This window comes from Belonocnema kinseyi, chromosome 6, assembly GCF_010883055.1.
Source record: "Belonocnema kinseyi isolate 2016_QV_RU_SX_M_011 chromosome 6, B_treatae_v1, whole genome shotgun sequence".
Classification (NCBI taxonomy): Eukaryota; Metazoa; Arthropoda; class Insecta; order Hymenoptera; family Cynipidae; genus Belonocnema; species Belonocnema kinseyi.
The window spans coordinates 100,746,136-100,752,715 of record NC_046662.1 but is presented as its reverse complement, the minus strand read 5'-3'; the positions used below and the strand labels follow the sequence as shown (position 1 = coordinate 100,752,715).

General features: G+C 34.1%; 2 long non-coding RNA genes across 2 annotated transcripts; both read right to left on the bottom strand.

Annotated features, from left to right (window-relative positions):
* Positions 1 to 256: 256 nt before the first annotated feature.
* Positions 257 to 2,448, bottom strand: LOC117174906. Its single transcript, XR_004467399.1, has 5 exons — positions 2,025 to 2,448; positions 1,574 to 1,943; positions 1,066 to 1,487; positions 617 to 891; positions 257 to 540 (listed from the first exon to the last, which is right to left on the bottom strand). It is a non-coding gene; the product is annotated as an uncharacterized LOC117174906 (long non-coding RNA).
* A 6-nt stretch (positions 2,449 to 2,454) lies between these two features.
* On the bottom strand, positions 2,455 to 3,330 carry LOC117174907. Its single transcript, XR_004467400.1, has 3 exons — positions 3,148 to 3,330; positions 2,881 to 2,986; positions 2,455 to 2,768 (listed from the first exon to the last, which is right to left on the bottom strand). It is a non-coding gene; the product is annotated as an uncharacterized LOC117174907 (long non-coding RNA).
* Between the last annotated feature and the right edge of the window lie 3,250 nt (positions 3,331 to 6,580).

The following is a 6,580-nucleotide window of genomic DNA, read 5'->3' as shown; positions in this document are numbered from 1 at the left end:
AGCCGTGGGGTTTAGTTGGGGACTGTCCATAAATCGTGCACTCTCATTTTTGCACTTTTTTACCCCTCCCACCCCCCATGTAACACAATATAGACTCTGTCAGATCCCTCCCATCCCCCCTAAAGAGCTACGTAGCTTTTCTTCTTAGAAAATAAAATAAAGTTTCCTTACTACATTGAAAGAAAGATTAAAAAAAAGAGAATAGTATGAAAAAAACTTTATTCTTCCAAAACGTCTATTATCGAAAACGGTGAAACTAGCCAGTCATGCAGATTTTGGATAACAGGCAATGTGAATTCAACTTCTTGATTAATACTTTCAGTTAAACTATTTAAATTTTCTCTGCTGATATTTCCTTCTTCAAACCACTCAAGTATTGGCTCTAGCGCATCAAGTTCACGTAGTAGTTCACCTCCTCTTCTTGTTAATACTTTGTTTACTCTTTGTCTTTCATCGATTGCCTGATGATGAATTTCTTTGACATGTAAACATTTTTGTTTTTAGACCCATAGTATAAACCACAATACTGACAGATTCTTCCTAATATAAATATAGTATGTTCCATTATATACCGTGAAAGATTCATAACGCAGTAAAGTGAGAAAAATGCACTCACCAATAATTTCTTTTCGGATTGATGGACAATAAAAATCATATAAGAACAGGCATTCCATTATCTGTTGTTGGTTTAAAACCCACAAATCCGCTCAAAAATAAATCACAAAAACTCTTATCAGCATGAATATTTTGTGGAGTTGGAATGGTGAGCAAACCATCGTCTGGACAACGCAATGGGAACGGAGGTGGTAAAAACCCATCACTCAATGGAAGAATATCTTTTATGTTACTTCTCCAATCTCCATAAGAATTTCCGTCATTGCACTTCACAATCTTCCATTAAAACAAATACAGAAGTATAAATTATTAATCGGAATGTTAAAATACAATTGCATCGAATTTATTCACTTGAAAAAATTCAAAATGTAAGTAAATAAATATTAGGAAAAAAAAGTGTAACGTTATACCCGCAAAAAATACTGACTCTCCTTCACGTGCAAATCATACCATTCTTGTGATACCGACTTTGGTTTTTCGGCAAAGTCTTCTGGAATGACGTACTTGGCATCAACTTGATACCCATCGATGATGACTTGACTCAGTACCTCACCGAGTGTTTCAGCAGAAAAAGCTAAATTTTTCAGTTCGAGCTCTTTATCGTAACAGCAGATTGATTAAGGTGGGAATCATAATGATCATGCGGTAGTATCAAGCCTATCATTTCACGAGTCAAGGGAGCCATGCGCGTCGCTCCACATGATTGTAAGCACTCCGTCCTCATGCGTTTGTGATTATAAATAAGGCGTCCAAGTTATATTCTTTGAAGTGATTAACTGCATGATTAATCACTTAACGATAGCGACGATTCTCGTCGGGTCCACCATCTGACATTATAACAACTACTGGTTTTACTTGATCTTCATTTTTTACTGGAAAAATGGATTAAAAATTATTGAAGAAACACACATAAAAATAGTTCAATAATTTTATACATTTGAGATATTTTATTTTATACCGTAAAGAATATGTCGAAAGAATTCTAATTCTAAAAGTGTCTAAAAATCAAATGCGTGAGACGTTGCAGTGCTGGACGAGTGCTTGGCACTACGTATCGCTACAAAAGTCGGTCCGGAGTATGAGACCGTTTTAGGATCACCAATTTTTCCAACATTAATGCGTATACCAGCGTAAGCGCTTGGAATAAACTTGTATCCTGGTGCCACCACCCAATCATGATCAGGCAACCTGACTTTATACTCGAGGAACATGAGCAGCGGAGCCTGTTTCTTAGCAGCAGCAATACCAATTGGTACTCGACTTTATCATCTTGCGATCTCACTGCAACTTGATTAGATCCAAGAGTAACAATTACTTGCTCTAATGATCTATAAGAAGTTATTTTATGTGTATATTGATAAGCAGTTGAATTAATATACTAGTAAAATATTAAAACATTAAAACATTACCGAATTGATGCAGTACAGAATTTGCCTTCTACGTGCTCTTTCCTTGCATCAGCTTGTGCACAACAGAGTTTTATAGGCACAGTTCTGACATCTCGTTTGCCTTCAGAAGTATGTGAATTTTTAGGTTGAAGTCGAAGATATGTAGCCGATTCAGATATTTGAAATCCTTGCGCTTGTAGTTCCGTGTGTAAGCTACGTAAAGTTTTACGTGTTCGAATTAATTCGGAGCGTCGACGATCATCAGCAGCCCCACCTTGCATTGCAATATCAGATATTGCCTTCAAAAGCTCTGGCTGGTCAGTTTCGAGTGGAGGTCGACCTGCATCCTCTTGTATCTAAAAATTGTATAAAATTATTTAACGTAGAATCGCTTATTCACTCGGTCCATAAATAATAAAGGTTGAACCACATGTAGATTTTTCACCAAATATGAACTTTCAAGCTTGATTTTTTAATGTGTTTCTTTCGTTGCACTTCGATATTTTTTCGCACGTTTTGCCTTATTCTCTTTTGAAGTTAACAATTTTTTACTTTCATCTAGCTCTTTTTGCAGCCTATCACTATTTTGGTGACAGTCAGATCCTCCCAGACCAGAATCACGACCCTCAATCGCTGCAACTAACTGTTTCTCTGAGAGACTTATATTTGCTTTTAATGCATCTTGTGCAGGTGTGTCGTAAAAGCGATTCGAAATAGAAATCTTGGTATCACTTTCACTCCCTTCAATTTCACTGTTATCAACGTCTGAAAAAACACATGAAAAATTACTTTTGTTTGTATAACTCTTTGTATTGATTAACCAACAAAATAATAAATTGTCAAATAATCATATCGTAATAGCACATCGTATTTATACATATTATTGCATTATTTGACCCTAGAGATTCGGGAACGTGCAAAGCTTCAGAATGTTGTGACGTAGACGATTCGTTTGATGTCTTATTGCTTGCCTTTTGTCAATTCTAGAGAATGCAAAAAAAATAGTATACACTATAGCATAGCAAAGAAAGGAACTGAATTTCAGACAGGCTCAAGAAAAACACTACCGATCATTATTCTTGTACAAAAATCTCTTTTTTTCATCCATTTCAAAATACGAATTAAATAAACGAAACAATCGTACCTGACTTGTAAAAAAGTTTAGATAAGCCGTCTTCTTTTGAGTTTTCTTTTGCAGCAGTTCTGTAATTTTTGTTTCAACGTTAGCAAGATACGTCTCATCTGCTTTCATACACTTCCACAAATCATTGACATTACTTTGTATCTTTTAATTGGAAAAAGTACCACAGTAGCAGTCACGATATGCATGGTAAAACTTGTGATACAGCGACATCATAAAAAACTTATAACTCAAAAGAATACTCTACGAACGAGAAAGTCGCGAACTTGCGGCAACCTGTCAGCCGCGTCAAAACAAAACACTAAGACATGCGGCGGCGAGAGGATGGCGGTGTCGCGCTACCTTGCCAGTTTGTTTTGACCTTTCAACCCCTGCATTTAGCTCAGCGTAGTCTGAGATCAGGACCCCCCCCCCCCATTGGCTACGTGATTTTTGGACAGTCCCTTGTTAGGGAATGCGTTAGTGCTTTAGGTAAGTTAGATTCGAATCTCGCCGCAGCCGTTCCGATTATTCATAGCTATTATGTATGTAGTGAATAAATTAGGTATATAATAATTTAAAAAACTAGCCCGCCACGCGGGCACATTCTCATCGCGAGCAACGCGCGCGGCTCGCTTCGCTCGTTAAGTCTGAGCGCGCCTAGGGTACGCGACTGTTGGTTCTCGCGCTTCGCAAACATTTTAAAATTAAGACTCAAAACATTCATCACTGTAATTTTGTGATTGTGAATTCTTTTTCGTTAAAAAAGCTTAGCACGAGAGTTTGAGCGCACCTACGGCACGCGACTGATGGCAATCGCACTCCGCGCTTAGTCTTTGCATTTCTTCCGCATTCGGGCACAGACCTTTTAAAATCAAAGGTGAATGGACCGACAACTGTAATTTTGTGATTTAGACTCTCTTTTGTTAAAGCTCTTTTGGCTTTAACGAACACATTCTCATCTTGTATCTCGTGCTTCGCACTCGATTTTGTTCAACATGTCAACTTTTCTACATTATTCACAACACTTTTATGTCAATTATAATACATTTTTTATGTTACTCTGCCAGGGATTACTTATTAAAAAAATTGCAAAATAAAAATCAAATTGTATTTATCATGATTATTTCTGTATTTGTTTCTTATTTTGCTTTAAATTGTATTCTAAACTGCTCTGAAACATGTATCATTTCAATAAATGTATATCATTACAATTCATTACATGCATAAAAATTGAATCATACTAATTCTTATTTTCTTGTTTTTATGTTTTTAAAACATTTTTAATATTGTTTTTTAAAAATAAATAAAAACTGCTGCGCATCTGCATAGGGTCTAATACAGAAACCTATATAGGGACTTATACTGGAGCCTATGTCCTCTTCGTCTTTTCTGTGTTTTTTCCAACAAGTTAATTTATTAATTTTTAATACAATGTTTCACGATTGAAAGAAAATCTACTCGTCCTATCGAAAAATGATTAATAATAAATTTACAGATCTTTTTATGCAAACAACTGTTGTCTGGTAATTTAAGTTCAAACCTTGTGTCGTTTTTTCAAACAAATTTAATATATTTATTCAGAATGTTATTTTTTACGATTAAACCAAAAACCACGTGTCCTAGCAAAAATTATAGCTCTTTTTGGATGAACAAGTTTTGTCTCATATTTTTCGGTGCTTATATCGAAAAGTGATTCATTATAAATGTGTAGTTCTTTACAGGGCCCGCAATTTGAGCTTTTTCATTTTATTCGTATCTTGCATAGTTTGACCGAAAAATGGAATTTTTGGATTTTTCATTATTTTAGGTACGATCAAATTTGTAATGTTCAACTTTTCAATCAACTTAAAAAAGTTGCTATCATAGTCCTGTAGGGCTTTCAAATAACAAAGTTTTTGTTCTTTTGACTTTTTTTCATATCATGCGTGTTTGTCTTAAAATGTTCAGTTTAGTTTTTTTTTGGATTTTGAAAATGCTCTAACTCGGATAATTTTCTTTTTATAGAAAAAAGTCGGAAGGATAAATTGTTTAAGTTTTAAAATACCATGAACAACCGTGCATAGAATTTTTACATCTTGAAAAAATGTGGTTTCAAAAATTTTGTGTAGGATCAAATTTTGAATTTTCAACTTTTTAACTAAATTGAAAAAGTTGTTATCATAATCTTGTAGGGCTTTCAAAAAGCCACGTTTTTCTTTTCCAGACTTTATTTCGTATCATGCGTTGTTTGGCTTAAATTGTTCATTTTAGTTTGTTTTTTTGGAGTTTGAAAATGCTATAACTCCAGTAATTTTTGATTTTTCGAAAAATGTCATTGGGACAAATTGTTAATTTTTTTGAATACTATGAATAACCGTACAGAGAATTTTTTAATTTTGAAAAAAGTGATCTCAAAAATATTCAAAATGTGTCAACTTTTTGAATTTTCATAAAAAATGGCTGGCTAACGAACTTCACCTTTAGTTTAGGACACTATACAAGTGTAACAAGGGCCAATCTAATAGATCAATTTTTTCAAAAGTTATCGTATTCACAGACAGACAGACAGACATACAGAAATACAGACAATTCGCAAAAACCTGTTTTTCGGATTCAGGGGGTCTCAAAACGTGGATATTTGACAAAAACTGGGGGGGGGGGTCAAATTTTACATAAATCTATTACCTTCTCTGATGAGAATGTAATAATCATTGTACGTGTGTTTGTGTATTTAGTTGTATTTAATTTGTGTACCATATTTATTTCCTCCTTCTGAAGGCTAAATCTTTTGGTGGAGTAAGTTATTTTTCATATAGTCGTTTGAGATCCTCATATGCTTTGTATGGCAACTTCGAACGATGTTTTCGCTATTTCAAATAAAATGTATGACTATCATTTTAACTTTACTTGTTAACTTTGATATAGTGAATTTTAAATTCTCTCAAGTTTTATACGTAATTGTTAATGCAACATCCTTTCCATTTGTCCTAACAAAAATATTAGTTTTGAGGACTGAAAAGCGCTATATTAATTTTTGATACGCAAACCCTGTTTTCCCTATTTTGAAACGATATTATACTAAATTCTTATTAATTTTTATCATTTATTCTAACAAAAAGTCTCTCAGTGTATGTACTACCTTTCCCTGAATTCTCGAGTATAAATAAATGTATTATATTTCAAAAGATGGCATTTTTTTGAACTAAAAGAAGGATCGTAATAGGAAAAAGACGCAGTTTTGTCTGGCATCTAAGAATCTGGAACAGCGAAAGTGATCGAATCGGCAATCAATAATTTAGCTGTGTTGAGTACTAAATAAATACTTATGGGGGTCACAATAGCGAGAAAACACAGTTTTTCTTCGACCTCGAAGCCAACAGCAACCAAATTCAACATGAAGATCATTGTAGTACATGTCGTTCTTTGGTTTTCAATTTTTCAATAATGACAACATTGGCTTTTGATATTTAAATAA